Genomic DNA, 18,155 nt, shown 5'->3' with positions numbered 1-18,155 from the left:
AGTTAAAACTTTTAATAACTTTTATGTAATGCACCTGCCGGTTAAAAGCCCTCTGTATGTGAGTAGTTTCTAGGACTGCACAGTTAATTAAATATGAATTTAAGAGACACTTGGCTACGGTACTTACATTTTTAAAGAGAAACACTTTTAAAGTAAAAGACAAAACACTACACTAAAACCATTCATGATCAAAGTAGAAAGCAACATCTTGGTTGAAACAGAACTTGTATGATAAAGCTAAATTGAAGTGATAAATGGTACAGCTAAATGCGCTTTGGGTAATTTCGCAGAGACATCGTTTAAGTGGTTAGTAAAATGTTTGTGCCTACAGAATGAATAATCTCAAAGATTCTTGTAAAATTCCCATAAAGGTTGTCCTGATATGAGACTTAGGGACATTTCTAATCGAAGTGAAATGCATCCGTCTATGCCTAGTGAGAGAGTCATTTGAGATGTAAAGCTGACGAGAACCATCTTTTGTCACATTTTGCGACTTTTGTGGCTGGGCAGTAAGTGGCAGACTTATGAACGTGGAAATTATGTCAGAGATAATGCATTATCTCTCGACCCCCCTCCACCCTCTATTCGTACCTGTACCCTGTGGGCATAAATCACAGGCCCGCTTTGTTTTTCCGTTTTTGCTGTGAACTGGGTTCCCCTCCAGAGTCTTTGTTCACTTACGAGGCAGCATTTCTCTCTTCTCGGTGAAAGGCAGGGCTCTTCCTAACACAAACCCCATTCTTCCTGCCCCCACACATACTTCACCCCTCAGGGCGGCTGACACCTGGTGTTCTGCCTCCTGCGGCTTCTGTAAACAGGAGCGTTGTGTCTATAAAACCCAAGTGCAGATCCTTATCCTTCAGGAAAATACCAGTTTTCCACCTGCAATGATTCCAAGTTTATTGTTTTTTTAATCAATTGTATTTGAATAACTCTGACTCTGCTTCTTATTCGATAATACACACATTTAGAAGATGCTACAGTGGAAAGATTTCCTTTGTTTTCAATTAGTTTGGGGGCTTAGTTTGCTGCTGCCCTTCGTCCTCAGGTCTCAGGTGCCGGGTAGGTGGGGGGGGCCCCGCCACCATGGTGAATGTACCGCAGACTCTGTGTGTGACCATCAGGTCCATAAACCCACCCTCCAAGGATTCGTCTGGGGATGTTATCTAGACAGAAATGACCATAAAACATCCCCTGACTTCTGCGAGAATATGTTTTTAAAATGGGAATTGAGACCCATTGCAGAAATTACATGAAAGTAAAATCATGATTAAATTACAGAATATCCACATTTCATAAATTATGAGAGAAATCAGAACACGCTCATTATTTTAAAGAAGATAAATAAATTAACTAATTTGGGGCTAGTGCCTAATAAGGACGTAGGACTGTATGAAGCACTGACAAGGTCACACATTAAGCTAGCTGACACAAAGCCTGTCCCGTAAGGTCTTTTGGCATAAAATATGAGTAATCAATGCACATCCTCATAACCATGACTGCAAATTCCACCCCCCCACCCCCCCGCACACACACATAGTAGAGCAGGTCTTATATTTTATTCGCAACTTCAGTTAATGCTCGTGCTCACGATAGCCCGACAGAAGAGTTCCACATGGCACATGGAAATCTGCTACCTGAGCTGGTAGCACCGGCCCTCGACCTCACCGGCCCTTGGGGAAGCCGGCACCTCGGGGCGCCCAGCCTGCAGCTCGAATGAATGGGCCTTCCCCGCTAGGGGCCACTGTCCCGGAGTCTCTCGTTCCCAGAAGCTCCAAGACCAAGAATGACAGGCCGAGGATCCGCACTCCGATTTCAGAGCTCTAGTTGCATTATCGCGTTCAAAAATCGTGTCCGGGCACACATGAGGGCTGAACCTACAGATGGCACTGGATGGTTGTTTCTCGTTTGGAGGGGGGTCAGCACCAAAGACGGCCGCAGCCTCCGAGCGCCACTGCGGATGGAGACAGTTCTGTTACATCAAATGAAACGTCTGTTGTCTTCAAGCCGCATGACCTGACCTGGCTGGTGACGTAAACCAATTTTCCATACAAGATGTAAGACCGGGGAATCAAAGAATACTTTGTGTACGATTCCCAGACTGTTGTGAAAACCAGCATCTGGCTCTTCACAGCAGTAACTGAGCTTTACCCCTGATACAAAGATACCTGCCTGCTTCTTTTAAACCAGTTTAATTCTGGCTTCTCTTTATGAGGTATTGATAATTAATTATGTCAGCTCTACTATTTTAATAAAACTGGTCATCCACAAAGCAAATATGTATTGCTTAATTTTCAGTTTGAGGGTTGATAACCACTGAAAATTAATCATCCGTAGAAAAGGAACTAAGCAGCACTTCTAATCTCCGAAAAAAATGACCGATGTATTAGAGTTACGTGCTACAATCAATTCACATATAACTGTGTAATTTATATTCTCCAAATCAGATCAGCTATCTATTAGATCCAATCAAAATGGAAATATATTATTACCCAGATTAGAAAAAAAACAAAGAACAAGGTCATCAAGGAATGGGTTGTAGTTCTGTAGAAGAAAGAACAATGACAACTTTTGTTGTGAAAATTGGGTTACACTGTTTTACCCTGTATGCAGATACACGCTTTTATTGGTAGTTCTCGATACTTTATGTATGAATGTTTTTTAAAAGGGTCTTCTTGGAAACATGTGGGAGCTAACATGCAGAAACAGAAGTTCTCTGTAGCATCTCTTACTCCCAAGAAGAAATAGCATTTGTTGAGCAATTACTAGATGCCCGGCAGAGGGCTTGGCCTGGAGGAAGGACACAGGCATTCATTTCAAGATGAATATTCTTGTTGAGCCCACTTCTTATTGGTCTCATTAACTGTTTTTCCCCCTCTAGATATCCATATCAAAGAAGCATTGATTGAGTTTTGTTAATGTTTCAAACCCATAAATATTTGACATTCAGAAACGTTTCAGTGCTACTTAAGAAATCTAGTTTTATTTTTACGCCACGTTTTGCACACCCTTGTTGGCCCCTTTCCTCACCAGCTCAGCTTGAGCCAGACTCCTGCTGACCCAACAAAAGTAACAGCCACTTGAACTGGTGACCACCAGCTACAAGGAAAAGTTAAGCGGTAGAAATGAAATCCCTCCCGCAGAAACATTCTCTGAGGAATAACACTTCTTGCGCTTTGAAACATGCCTAGTTTTCTCCCAGGTGGGAAAGTTTCCTGCCAGAAAGAAACTGGTACAAACAAGCAACCTAATGCCTCTGACATGTAAGTAGCCATTCCTTACACATTAGAAGCTTGGTAGCATTCCGGGCGATGAGTTTTTGTTGATCACGTACTCGTTAGCTTTGTCATTTGAAATGTGGCTATCCTTCACCACCTACCACCAAAATGTCCTGAGCATGTGTCTGCAAAGGCAAATATCAGGTATGTAACATGTTCTGCATAACTCACTGAACCTGGGCTGACTTTTCATGTGACGGGTAGATGTACCATTTATTTTAAATCTTTGGTGCAAGGAACTAATAAACACCAGGATTTCTGCTTTCTTCGGCTCTTCTGCATTATTGTACAATAGTCATTTTTACACTTTCTCTATAATTGTGCTTGTTTTTCTCATGTGAATTTTCACAGTGCTGTAGTATGCTTTTACTTAGTACTAGATAGTATAATACATTCATGTAGATTGTATATATGCAATAATATTATATTAATTTAATAGTCTCTATTTTAAATAATTGTATATTAATTTTTAATTTTGATCATGGCTCATATACCATCATTTTTATATGGAAATATTTTTTATAGTTTTATTTTTTAAAGATTTTATTTAATTCTTTTTAGAGAGGGGGAAGGGAGGGAGAAAGAGAGGGAGAGAAACATCAATGTGTGGTTGCCTCTCACATGCTCCCTACTGGGGACCTGGCCTGCAACCCAGGCATGTGTCCTGACTGGGAATCAAACCAGCAACTGTTTGGTTCACAGGCCTGTGCTCAATCCACTGAGTGACACCAACCAGAGCTGGAAATATTTTTAAAGAATTTAGAATAACAATATTTGTCTAGATTATTCTACATATTTAAAACTCTCAATGAAGTTTTTTGAACCATCAATTTCCAGAAAACACATAAGCAAGGGATATTTTCCCACTCAAATTTTATGGCTAGCGTCATCCTGAAAACATTAACAGATAAAAACAATACAAGAAAAGAAGGTACAGATTAACATGCCTCATGATAACCAAAGCAAAAATCCTCAACAAAATCTTAGCAAATCAAATCCAGTAATATGTGAACAGGATAATGTAGTGAGTAGGATTTATCCCATTATTCAAGGTTAGTGCAACATTTGAAAATCACTTAATGTAATTTGCCATTTCAACTTACTAAAGAAGAAAAACCATGTGATGTCAGTCGGTCCAGAAAAAGCACTTAAAAACGGAAAAAACATCACTTATAATAAAACTCTCAGAAAAGTAGGAATAGAAGGAAACTTCCTCAACCTGATAAAGTAATACACCGAAACCCCTTAGCTAATAACACAATATTCAAATACCAAACGCTTTCCTCCTGAGATCAGGGATAAAGCCAAGATGTCACCTCTCACTGGTGCTCATCAGCGTCGTACTAGAGGTCCCAGCAAGTGTAAGAAGGCATCTGAATAAGTAGAAGGTGTCTAGGTTGCAAAGGAAGTAATGAAGTTCTATTTATAGGTGATAGGATAGCTTACATAGGAAACCCTAAAGATTCTACAAAAAGGCTATTAGAACTTACGAGTGACTTGAACAAGGTTTAAGGATACAAAAATCATATGAAAAGAACCAATTAAATTTCTATATACTATTAATAAACAGCTTGAAATAAAATTTAAAAGTTTACAATAGTTCAAACGCACGAAAGAGTTATGGTATTTTGCTGTGTATAATGTGCATTTTCTGTCCTAAATGTTTGAAGGAAAAAATAAGGATGCACATTACACATGGGTATAATAATTACATACCAGGGGCATAGTAATGGTTATAATAACCCCATGTATGATGTGCACAAAAACAGGCATGCTCTATTCATGGAAGTGCTTTAATACACAGATCTTAAACTACAGTACGTGCACAATCACTGTACACCATGATTCTATTTATGTAACATTTTACAAGCCAGCGAGTTCATGCTAGGCAATGAGAGTGAGGAAGGACATTTACTGCAATCTGTAGCATCTTTCTCGGGTGATGGGACTGCTCTGTATACTTGATTTGCACGGAGAAGCTGTGACTATGCATTTGCCCAGACTCAGAACTGCATTTTAATTATGTATCAATAAAATGAAATGCACAATACAAAAATAATTAAACTCAGGATAAGTGAACGTAAGTGATGATGGATTCCAAAAACAAGTTATATGTTCCGACTTTTTCTTTTGTGAATTAACGGTTGATTTCAAATGCATGCATGAAATAATTAAACATACTGTTATTTTTTAAAGATTATATTTATTTAATTTTAGAGAGAGGGGAAGGGAGGGAGAAAGAAAGGGGAAGAAACATCAATGTGTGGTTGCCTCTCATGCATCCCCTACTGGGGACCTGGCCTGCAACCCAGGCATGTGCCCTGACTGGGATTGAACCAGTGACCCTTTTGTTTGCAGGCCAGTACTCAAACCACTGAGCCACACCAGCCAGGGCTAAATGTACTATATATTTTTTTACAGCAAAATAGGTTATTCTGATTTGAAAATGTATGCTTTTCTCTTAGAATTTAGCAGAGAGAGGTCAAGGTTTAACTCAATCCACGTGTGTCCTATGTCATTTTGAGGACTGGTTCTAGGTTCCTTAGAGTATCACATCAACGACATGACGCACAGCCATTTCCCTTCTTCCCGTTTCCTCCTCCTGCTGCTGTGAAGACTTGAATTGCTGTGTTTCTAGTAGCACTGCTCTCTCAAACGTTCAGTGCAATGGGCTCATTTCAGGCTTCATCATAAGATCTCTCAAGGCATTCGGTACTATTGACAATTTCATCCTACGTAGTGAAAGTGTTTTATTTCTTGAATTTTACCAAAACCTGTACAATTCCCATGATAACTCCTTGACTACTCCTTTATTACCCTCTCTCCTTGGCTTCCTTTGTGGATTAGTTCAAATCTGCTATTTCTCTCTTCCTCCTCTTTTTCCAATGAATAGATTCTTCAAGGGTGAGCTCATCTCCTCTCATGTCTGTAATAACCCCGAATGTGCTTATGGTTCCTCAACCCAGAACTGTCCCCCAGTATCAGTATCTTGAGTGGCAACTTAAATTTGCTTTTAAACTCTCTTGTCTTCATCATCTTGCAACTCCGTGAATGTCTGCCATCTTCCTATTCACTCAGCAATGTCATATCTGCAAATATTTTTATGAGTGTTTCTCCGCCTCTAGTAATAGTCTAAACCTCTTCTGCCTTTCTCCCAACTAAGTCTAAAGTTAGCCATTTGGCCACATTTTCTGAAGGCTAGAACCTTGGGAGTAACAGTATAATTTAATCTTGATTTTTCTCTAGCTCCAATAACCTTGAGCTAGAGAAAAACGGGAAATAATCATTCTCTCTCTCTCTCTCTCTCTTCCCCTCTTCTCTCCCATCTCTCTCTCTCTCTCAAGGTAAAATTATCTGGATACATTTCCTCTTGGTTGGAAGTTACCCCTTGTTAGGTGGTCTGGGATATTTGCCTTGGTAAACTTAGGCACCAGGGCAAAGACTCTTACTATCTTTGGCTCTTATACACTGTTTCCTGTCTTCAGACCTTTCACCAGTATTCAGTTGATGTTTGAAAGCACAAGATATTTATTGCACAAAAGTACAAGCATTTGGGCATCAAAGATCCACACAGAGAGTGTGATGTTCCTACAGATTCTTCTTCTAATGGAAAAAAGAGATTCATTTGTGGGTCAGGGTGTGCTTTCCTGGGACTTGAACCTAACTAGAAGACCAGGGAAGTGTTCAAATATGTAAGAGTTTGGCTTTGGGGTCACCAATGTCGGGGGAGTGGCTGGTGAAGACAGACCAGCTGCCCAGGCTCTGCTCTTATTTAACGGGTGCTGCACAGTTTTCCCAGGTTGATGAACTTTTTCATTTCCCCTTAGTGAAAGTTGCTAAGTCCTAAAACCATAGGAAAATACGCATAATAAAATATCAATACACAAGTACCTGCCAGCCAGAATAAAGAAGCGCTAACGTTTTATTGCTTCTGCTTCAGATTTCATTTTATTTTTTAATAAAGGATATATAACATCGTGGAAGGTAGCAAAGTCTTCTTTGTCCCCCGTTGCAGTCATCTTGTCTTCTCTCCTTTCCCCAAGACAAACACCATCCCAAATGTGGCATGCGCTCTTTCTCTTTACGTTTTTATTATATTTTCACTTATATATCTGTGAGCAAAGCATTACTTTACATGGTTATTTAAAAACATGTATTTATGCTGTTATTGGGTTTTAATCCAGATTTCTTTTACTCTGTATTATGTTTTTGAGATCAATCCATGTTCCCATAAATTAATCTAGTTTTTATTGCTGTATGAATTGTGTGAATGTACAGTAATTTGTTATTTAATCATTTCACTAAGGAATCCTCTGAAATGGGTTTTTTTCATGCATATCTTTGATGGCAAGTATGTGCAAGAGTTTCTCTTGGGCATATATTTAAAATCACGATTGCTGAGTCACACATTGTATAGCTCAATATATCTGTTTCCAGATTTTGACAAGTTGTCTCCAAAATGCTTTGTCATTTTATTCTCCCTCCAGAACATAATGAGAGCTTCAGTTATCTTTGTCCTTGTCAATACTTGGTGGTACAGAATTTTGATTTTTTCTAATTTAATTGGTATTCAATAATATGTAGATAATTTTGCTTGATAATTAAAGGTGATAAGTGTTGCTTCATATATTTGTTGCTCTTTGTTTGAATTCTTTTGTGAATTGCCTGTTTAAAACAAAACAAATATCATTATGGGAAACAGACTGAGATCTGTGTTCACATAGCTTAAGTATCATGGATGAGAACTGAGCCCACCTGTGTCAGCATGTCGAAATGATTCACTGCAGGATATTCTCACCATGTCATGCTGTTTGGATTACTATTGCTTTGTAATATAGTTTGAAATTAGGAAGTGTGACACTTCCAGGTTTGTTATTTCTTTATTTGTTTTTGGATTGCTTTGGCTGCTCATGGTCTTTTGTGGTTCCATACACATTTCAGGATTGTTTTTTCTAGTTCTGTAAAAATTTTCCTTGGAATTTTGATAAGGATTACATTGAATCTCCACAACCACATGTCGTATAACATTTAGGTCAATGATGAACCACGTATACCATGGTGGTCTCATTAGAGTATATACACAGCCTCCGTGTGTAGTATGCTAAACCATGTAGGTTTGTGCAAATACTTTCTATGATGTTTGCACAATGACAGAATCACCTAATGCCACGTTTTAAGTATCTTTGTATTAAGTAGTGCATAAGTGTATATGACTTTGGGTAGCAAAAACATTTTAACAAAATTCAACCATTCCATGAACATGAGATATCTTTCCAATTATTTGTATCTTCTTCCATTTCTTTTATCAATGTCTTATAGTTTTCAGTATAAAGTTTTTTTACCTTTGTTAAATTTATTTCTAAGAACTTTGTTTTAGTTCTCATTCACAAAGATGTTGTGAATGAGATTTTTTTCTTTATACAGATAATTTGTAGTTAGTATATAGAAACACCATTGACTTTTGTATGTTGATTTTGTATCCCACAACTTTACTGAATTTGTTGATTGGATCTATCAGTTTTTGGTGGGATCTTTATAATTTTCAACATATAAAACCTTATCTGCAAATAGAGATACTTTTACTGCTTCATTTCAGATTCTGATGTATTTTATTTCTTGCATTTCCATGCTTGCTCTGGCTACAACTTCCAGTACTATGCTGAATAGGAGTGATGACAGAAGTAAACACCCTTTCATAAGAAAAATCAACAAACTGTGTCTAAAAGGAATGCACCTCAATACAATAAAGACCATCTAAGACAAACCCATAGCTAACATCCATGGTGAAGGTTGAAAACTCATCTTCTAAGATCAGAAATAAGACAAGGGTGTCCACTCTTGGAGTAGTCCCTTAGGATCTTTTTATTTCTGTGGGATCAGTTGTAATGTCTTCTCTTTCATTTAGAATTTCATTGATTTGGTTCTTCTCTTTTTTCTTGATTAGTCTAATAAAAGGTGCATTTTTTATATTTTCAAACATTTAGTTTTGTTAGTCTTTTCTATTGTTTGTCTGTTCTCTATTTCATTTATCTCTCCACTTTTATATTTTTTCTATTTAATATTTTATTACCTTTATTGTTTTTCTTTTTATTATTCTATTTTCATCTTTTTGGTGTTACATGAACTATTATACATCTTACAAACAACTTTTAGATATGATGAAACATTGGAGCATGTTATTGATGCTGACCCCAGCTCATGGGGTCCACCACATTGTAGATGGGGGAGAGACATTTACTTGGACTACCGAGTCCTGTGGAGGAAAAGGGCGGGAAGCTTTACTCTCAAGAGGAGCCAAAAGCCACGACCTCCACCATGACAGGCCTTTATTTCTTTTTTTGGTCACATTACATGATGGTCCTTATTTACTATGTGCAGGTTCGCTTTAGGTGGTTACCTTTTACCGAAAACAAAGGACCCAATACCGCTAATCACATCACAGAAGAGGGATATTTGCAAATGAAAAGGGAAAAGTAGTTGAACTGGTTATACTTGGAAGGTTTAGCATGGATTTTAGGAAGTTACAGTAAGCACTTGCTGTCTCAATTCAGGGTGAGGGAGTTTTTTAGCAAGAGTAAGACTCAAAGTGGCCTAGGCACATTGCAGGCCTGATTCCCCATGGGAGAACCTATCTGTGGGCGTGAGTCCTGTGCATCTCCGAGTGGGAGCTGGGCCCACACCACACAGAATGGTCTCCTACATATTATCAGTTTTAGGAGTGTTTCATACAGTTTAAAATAATATATATGTTATTTGTTAGGTGAAGAGCTATCTCTATAAAAATTAGATTAAGCTTTTTACATTGTTTTTCAAAAATTTTATGCTTTTACTATTACTGTTGCATACATTCTGGAAGAGATCATTAAAAGTTTTCCTATAATTAATGGGATTTTTATTTCTACTTCAGTTTTATAATTTCTCCATATATAGGTCACTGAAGTTGATACTGATTTTGTTCTAAGTGGATACACTTTTAGCAATATATAGTTTATAATCATAAATACTTTTATCTTGATTTTTTTCTGATATAAATACTGCTTTACCATCTTCCTTTTTACTAAGATTGCCCTTTTATATATTGTTCTATTGCTTTACATTGGACTTTTGGGTTCTTTCTAAAGTTAACTATTTAAGCAGTTTATCGAGATGAAAAGATTTGTTTTGTTATTTGCTGTATGCAAATAGGTATTTATTTCATTTATATTTGTAGAATTATTACTATATTCCACTTCTTGTGACTTTATTTTATGTTTTAGCATTAGAACATTCCTAAAATTAGACTGCATCTTACAGCTAATAATTTTTCTATTATTCTCTGCCTTCTTGGAATTGATTTTGTTTTTATTATATTTATTTCTGTCTTTACTATTGATTGGCTTTCATTATTCGCTTTCTTTTACTTGTCTGGAAAGCATAGATTTCAATTCTGTTACTTTAGTGCCTACCATTTGTTCCATGATTGTAAAGTTCTCTGTATGTCTTATAGATAAGGTAATAAAATCATAGAATAGCATGAAAAAATAGATTTCAAATGTAAAAAGGATAAATCAGAACTTCATTATAGAACCAATAAATAATATAGAAGCCACAAGTACAGAATATAGACACAATTGAAAAGTGAATCCATGCTTTAAACAAAAAGAATGCAGAATGCAAAGGCAAATAAACTGAAAATAATTAAAAATAAGTAACAACTCTAGAGGACAGAAATTTGTAATTAAATATAAGGACAATTTATTTCTTTTAATTTTATTTCTTTTAGATGTCGGCCTATTAAAATGAGAGAGGGAAAAGCAGCCAGTATTCTTTTAAAGATTTTATTTATTTATTTTTAGAGAGGGAAGGGAGGGGGAGAGAGAGAGAGAAACATCAATGTGCGGTTGCTGGGGGCCATGGCCTGCAACCCAGGCATGTGCCTTGACTGGGAATCGAACCTGCGATGCTTTGGTTCACAACCCGGGCTCAATCCACTGAGCTACGCCAGCCAGGGCAGCAGTCAGTATTTAGTGACAACGTGTGGGAAGACTGGAGAGAAAACAGGGCATGTTTTAAGCACCGAAAAGAAGTGCATTGTTATGGACTGAATTGTGCTCCCGACCTCTCAAAAAAAATAAAGTTCAATTGTTGAAGTCAGCAGGCGACTAGAGTTGCAGATAAGGTCTCTGAAAAGATAGTGAAGTGAATGACGCCACGAGGGAAGACGAACAGTGGGCTTTTGAAGCAGTCTGGAGAAAGGTGAAGCTTGCTGTGGACTGAATGTTTGTGTGCCCCGCCGCTCCCAATTCACATGTTAAAACCCTAATTCCTAGTTGGAAGTATCTGGACACTCTGCTTTTGGAAGAGAGCTGGGGCCTGGCGGTGGAGCCCTTGTAATGGGGTTAGTGTAGGAGGAGACAGGAGAGAGATGGCTTCCTCTCTCCATCACATGAGGATACAGCATGAAGGTGGTTGTTTGTGAACAGGAGGATGATCCTCACCACCCGCACCTTGGCTTGGGACTTCTTGCCTCCAGAACTGTGAAAAACACATTTCTGTTGTTTGAACTAACTCACTGCATGGTATTTGTTACAGTAGCCCGTGCCAACTTAAACACAGGTAGTTTACACTAGGCTTTAACTTCCTAATCTGCCACCACGCTATGCACACTTAATATTTTCCACTTGGCTTTTCTCAGGGAAGAGTCCCCGCTTCCACGATAGCTCTTAAAACAAACAGTGTGCTAATTAATTTAAGCGTTTACATATACAGTTTATCTGCATTAAATACTGTGTTCTCTCGTGGTAGGAACGTTATCTGATTTATCTTGATCTTGGAGTACTAAGGGGCATCAACAAAGACTTATTGAGAAATAATAGATAACTAAACAACTAACTGAATAAATAAAAAATTATCCTTCTAGAAAATCCTACAGTGCGGCTCTTGCGTTTTTATTCTGAAAACCTCTTGACTTGATTGTCCTCCTTGCTGTTTGCGGCTTCAGTGTCTAGCGACGGCCTGCAGAGATGTGGAGACATCATCCGTCTGCCTGCCGCACAGGAGGCAGGTTTGTCACCTTCTTTATTTGATTCTGGAAAACAAAACAAAACACCTCCTATGCTTTTCTTTGGTTTATCCATTTAGGGTGTTTCTTTCTCTCCAGGTATTATGAATCACACAGAACATTTCTTCTGGCTCTGCTTGGAAAATTGATCCACGGCTTTGCCGATATCTTGCATTTGGGGCATCGTAGCACCAGTGGTGACTGAGTTACCGCATGCGACTGTTTGCCTTTCGTCTTCATCCTTTATGTTTCTTTGTTTTTCTGTTAAGCTGGGGGGGTTTGCTCTCATGCAAGTGGGATTAGCATGTCCAAACACTTATATTTGAATTCTCCCGAGGTCCTCCTGATCATTTTCTTGCAACTTTTTTCACTGAGGACCATTTGCATCTTGTGCAGGGAGATTTGTTGGGTGAACAGAGTTGTTGAGTGTTATGGAGATTATCATTCTTTTTTTCTTTTGAAAGATCTTTTATTTATTCACTTTTAGAGAGGGAAGGGAGGGAGACAGAGAGAGAGAGAGAGAGAGAGAGAGAGAAACATCAATGTGCGGTTGCTGGGGGTTATGGCCTGCAACCCAAGCATGTACCCTGGCTGGGAATTGAACCTGTGACACTTTGGTTCGCAGCCTGCACTCAATCCACTGAGCTATGCCAGCCGGGGCTGAGATTATCATTCTTGACTCTGGGTATCTCTGTCGTTGGATATCCTCAATAAGAATAAGCAATTACTTCGTCCCCTGTGAAGGTGTGCATTTTTCCTGCCCCTGCAACAGTTGACTAAATGTAAATCCCGTCAGCCATTCATCTTTGGTGGAAAAGTTTAACTTGAAAATGACCCTATATCTATACCACATATCTGGATAGATTGCATCTCCTAAAAATGTTTAGGAAAGCAAGCAAGTGAAGCTTTAACTTTGTAAAGCTTAGTCATTCATTAATGTACCACATTTATTAGGTACATACGTGGGCTATAAATATCCTAATTATTTGGGGTATGGCATGAGTAGGATACCACGCCGGTCTGCAGGGGAATACTCAGTACAGTGAGGAGAGCAGAAGTATTAAAATCACTGTAATATGTCATGTCACTGTCATGACCGAGGAACGCCCACGGAGCGGCCAGCATGCCCCCAGGTTCCACAGTTTCCTTACGTGGGACTCACCTGGAGTATGTCAGAGTCCGGCTCAGGGTCCCTCTTGGCCCTTTGCATTTAGAAACAAAGGGTTTTTGATCTGATGCGACATTCATCATGTAGAAGGGCAACGAAGTGAAAGTTTTGGCATCGCACTTAGAGTAATGAACGGAGGTGGAAAAGGAACTAGCAAGTAGAAGGATCTCAGTGTTAATTTTACCGCCCACCTACCCAGAGAAGTGAATATTTCAAAACTGGAAGACTAGAGCTGTACCCAAAGGTCGTCGTGGGAAGCCTAGTGATTCTCATTTTAGCATTTAAGACTAACCGGCATATGTTGCTGGCAATCTCATCGCATAAATTAGGTTTTAAATAAGTGAAGTGGGGAACAGTCTCAGAAAACGAGGACATTCAAATTTAGAAATTCAAAATGGAGCATCCTTTTTTTTGACCCCTAAACAAGTTGCCTTTCTGTTTATAGAGTATGCTTTAATGTATCAGCATATAAATTGAGAAATAAACGGCGGGAAAAAAATATCTCAGGTTGTTCCACGGAGGCGAGGGAAGAGAGAAGAGCGTATATTTGGCAGAGCCGGTGGGGAGTTAAATCTGGTATGAGAGTTTTGAATAGATGCAATCAACTCCCGGTAGCCTATGGAATTCCAGCACAGAGCAATGTCAATATAATTTCTGTGGGTTTGCAAGAGGAGACACGACGAAGCTAATAGAACGAAAGAAGTACCTGAGGCTGCAGGTAAACTGATTAGAGGCCTGGCTTGCAGACCTGTATTGCCTATTTCCAGAGAGGTGAAGGATCTCTCTCATAGGTGCTCAACCAATAATATTATTAAAAACTAATATTTGTTGGGCCCTGACTGTGACCTAGGGACTGTTCTAAGTTCTAATATATGTTGTCATTTAGTCTTTCCAACAACTCCAAGGAGAGAGGATAAATGACGACTCTAACGTCACACAGCTAGAAAGTAGAGACGCCGGTATGTAGCCGAAGGAAGCCCAGCCCCCGCACTATGAGATTCCTAGCCACTCACTGTGCGAATGATCTGGTGATACTCGGATGTGAAACAGTTTTCTTGGAACTCCGGGTGCCATAGAAATCACTATGTTAGACAGATCTTAACCTACTTTTGGGAGACTATGCCTACCCGGATGTGAAACCCAGACATCCTCTAGCCACAGAAACCCAGTTCTGCCTGCTGGATTTGTTGCCTCTCAGCTCCAAGCTCACCTTTCAGTACCTGGCTCTGTGTAGTGGATTGAACCTTTTTGCATAATAATGAGCATACTGTGAAGCTTTGTCAGGAAAGTGTGTTGAGGGTCATTGCACAAGAGGGGGACTTCACATCCTGGTCCCCGTCACTGTGCTGGCTGCTGCTTGCTCCTATTGCATGACAGTCTGTGGTGTAGGAGGGTGGGGTGTCCGCCAACACTCTCTGCCCCAGTCACACACCCAAAGCACCACAGCCTAGCCCAGCCCAGCCTGGATCTAGTGACCCCTTCCTTGTGATTCTTCTGACACGACACCATGCGCTCCAGCCCTGCCCTGCAACAATGCCCCGCTCCTTTAGTCTGCCTGCTCACCAGGGCTGGCTCGCTTGCAGCTTGCATGGTTGTCCCTACTTACTCAGCAACTGTTGACAGCTTTTGCCCAGGCCAGCCGGCCAACACCTTCACCTTCCAGCAGACCGCAGCTCACATGCCTACTCATTCTCCCGTGCCGCTGCCTGAGCCCCAGCCATGGAGGCAATCCCCTGCCTATTTTGTCCTTCTTTGCACCGAGTGCTCTTCAGAGTCCTCTTTACATGTTTACAGCTGCTCTCTGATCGTGGCTTAGTATTCTTTATATCCAGCTTCCCCTGTTTAAAATTATAATGTGGCTTCTGTTTCCTGATTGGACCCAGACTGATACAAAGCCAAGCGGCCTGAGGACTATGGAAGGTGATGGCATCCGTGAAGGACAGAGGAAAGGGCGTGCCTCTCACGCAGTGCGGGAACCATGGGGGGAATGCGGGAGTGAGTTATATCAGAATGTAAGTTTTGAAGTTGAGAGTAAAGCTTGTCCTGCACGTGGATTCTGATGATGAACACCGGAGAATGAGGACGGAGTTCCCACACATGACTGTGTTTCCTATCCAAATACCAGATTGAGCAACTCAAGGACACTAAGTGACTCTGAAACCCTCCTTTGAAAAATTCAAGTCCATAAATCAATGCCTAGATTACACTTTGTGATGCCTTTTGAAATTTACGAGAAAGATAATGCGTGTAACATTCTTCGAAAAATTGACTAATTCAAGTGTAATTCAGAACAATTTACTAATGTGCAGTGATTTATGCAGAGACGTCGTTTTGCTTCAGAATTTCCAAATGGACTGCAGGAGAGGGAACAGCTGAATACAGATGGTTCTGATAAGCTATGACAAGGACAGTCAAAGTGGGCACAACCGTCTTCCAGTGTGACACGGTCCGGGCTGTGAGATCTCTGACGGGCTCTGTGTGCTGTGTCCCCTTCTCAGGAGTGGCACAGGGGATGTGAGGGGTGGAGCAGACAGCACAGTTTTTATAACGTGAGGATGGTCCTGGGGAAAAGGATGGGTCCAAGCACAACAACCATCGTCTCAGTGCTCTTCTTGCATCTACCTTCACACACTTATTCCACCTTACCTGACTGTATGATAATGAAGAAATTCCCCATCACTACCTGAGGCTGAATTGTGAAATTGTTAATATTTGCCCATTTTTGAGACCAGTTTTATATGATTCAACTTAGTACCATTTTTACCTAGGAATATTCAGTATGTATTTCAAAAGAGAACGTTATTTTAAAATATGATCAAAATATCATTGCCATACAAAACATATGATCTTTAATATCATCCAGTGTCTGATTGGTGATCAAATTACCTTGAATTTCTATCTTTCAACAGTTCATTTTTTTCTGTGATTTTCTTTTCCTATCAGGTGCTACTCAAGTTTTGATGTCAGGGTTAGGTTGGCCTCATAAAATGAGTTGGAAAGTATTCTTTCCACCTATATTTTATTAAAGAGTTTCTGGAAGGTTGGTATCATTTGTTATTTGAGTGGTTGATAGATTTTACTAGTACAGTCATCTAGGGAAGGAAGGAAAGAAGGTTTAAATTACACACTCAGTTTCTTCCAAAAGATGTAGGGTTTTTTATATTTTGTATTTCTATCTGTAGCCAGTGTGTTAAATGGTGGGGTTTTTTGAGAAAATTTTCTAGTCCAGATTATTGACTTTATTAAAATAATGCCATTGATAATATTTTCTTTATCATTTTAGATCTAGAACCTCAGTAGTGGCTGTTGTTATTGATTGTAATTTACTCCTGTTGTCAGAGGACACACTCTGAGTGGTTTCAACCCTTTTTTACGAGACTTCTTTGAAAGCCTGGCATATGATCTTTTTTGCTGTGTTATACATATCTGCTTCAACAGAGGGTATTTAAAAGTTGTCAGGTGAAGTATTACATAAGTAATAATCAAGTCAAGACAACTGCCATTGCTGTTCAAATGTTCTTCATCCTCATTCAACTTTTTTGTCTACTTGTCTATCAACTGCCGAAACAAGAGTGAAATCTCTAGCCAAGAGTGAAATCTCTAGCTATATCTATTTCTCTCTCCAGGATTTTTCCCTTTGTATATTTTAAAGATTTACCATTAGATGCGTATTTATTCAGTATTCTGATGTCATCTTGACAAGTTGCCTTTTCTGTTTATGAACACCTCTCTTCACTTGAAGTGATACTTCTTGTGTCCAAGTCTGACATTATTAGAGCTACTCAGGCTTTCTTAAGCTTCATGGTTGAACTTTGTATTTTTTTTATCTTTTTACTTCTACCTATTTGTAACTTTATATGTAATACATTTAGACAAGTTGATCTAAATTTTTTATCTAGCTTTACTGAATAAGGAATTCTCTTTATTGAGGAAACATATATTTTTAAAGATTTTATTTATTTATTTTTAGAGAGAGGAGAAGGGAAGGAGAAAGAGAGGGGGAGAAACATCAATGTGTGGTTGCCTACAACCCAGGCATGCACCCTAGACTGAGAATCGAACTGGCAATCCTTTGGTTCGTGTGCCCATGCTCAATCCACAGAGCTACAGCAGCCAGGGCTGAGGGAATGTATTTATTGATATGGTTGCATCTAAGTCTAACCACTTAGATCCAACATTACCATAGGTTCTTAATTTGTTCTCTCTCCTCATTTTCCCTTCTTTCTGCCTGTATTTTAGGGTAATCAGAAAGTGTTTTCTAGTATTCTATTAGGTCTTTTCTGTTAGTTTTATGCTTTCATTTTATATTAATTTTTAGTGCTCAAGTAATTTTAACATGCATCCCGAACTTATTAGTATTTCACCAACAAGTTGAGGCTTGTAAGAACTACAAAAATACAAAGCAATCTACCAGTTCCTTCTTTGATGCTAATTTAGTCATAAATTTTTACATCTACATGTAATTTAAACCCCAACATATAGAACTGTTACTGTTTTTCTTTAAGCACTTAACTGCTTTTTTAAAAAGATAATAAAATAAAAAAACTGTTCACCCCAATTTTTCCAGTTTCTGGTGCTCTTCCTTTCTTCCTTTAGATCTGATTTCCCTTCAACCCGAATATCTTTCTTTTACATTTCTTATAGTGATATTCTTCTAGCTATAACATCT

This window comes from Phyllostomus discolor, chromosome 6 (assembly GCF_004126475.2).
Source record: "Phyllostomus discolor isolate MPI-MPIP mPhyDis1 chromosome 6, mPhyDis1.pri.v3, whole genome shotgun sequence".
Taxonomy (NCBI): Eukaryota; Metazoa; Chordata; class Mammalia; order Chiroptera; family Phyllostomidae; genus Phyllostomus; species Phyllostomus discolor.
Note: the sequence above shows the minus strand (reverse complement) of the source record.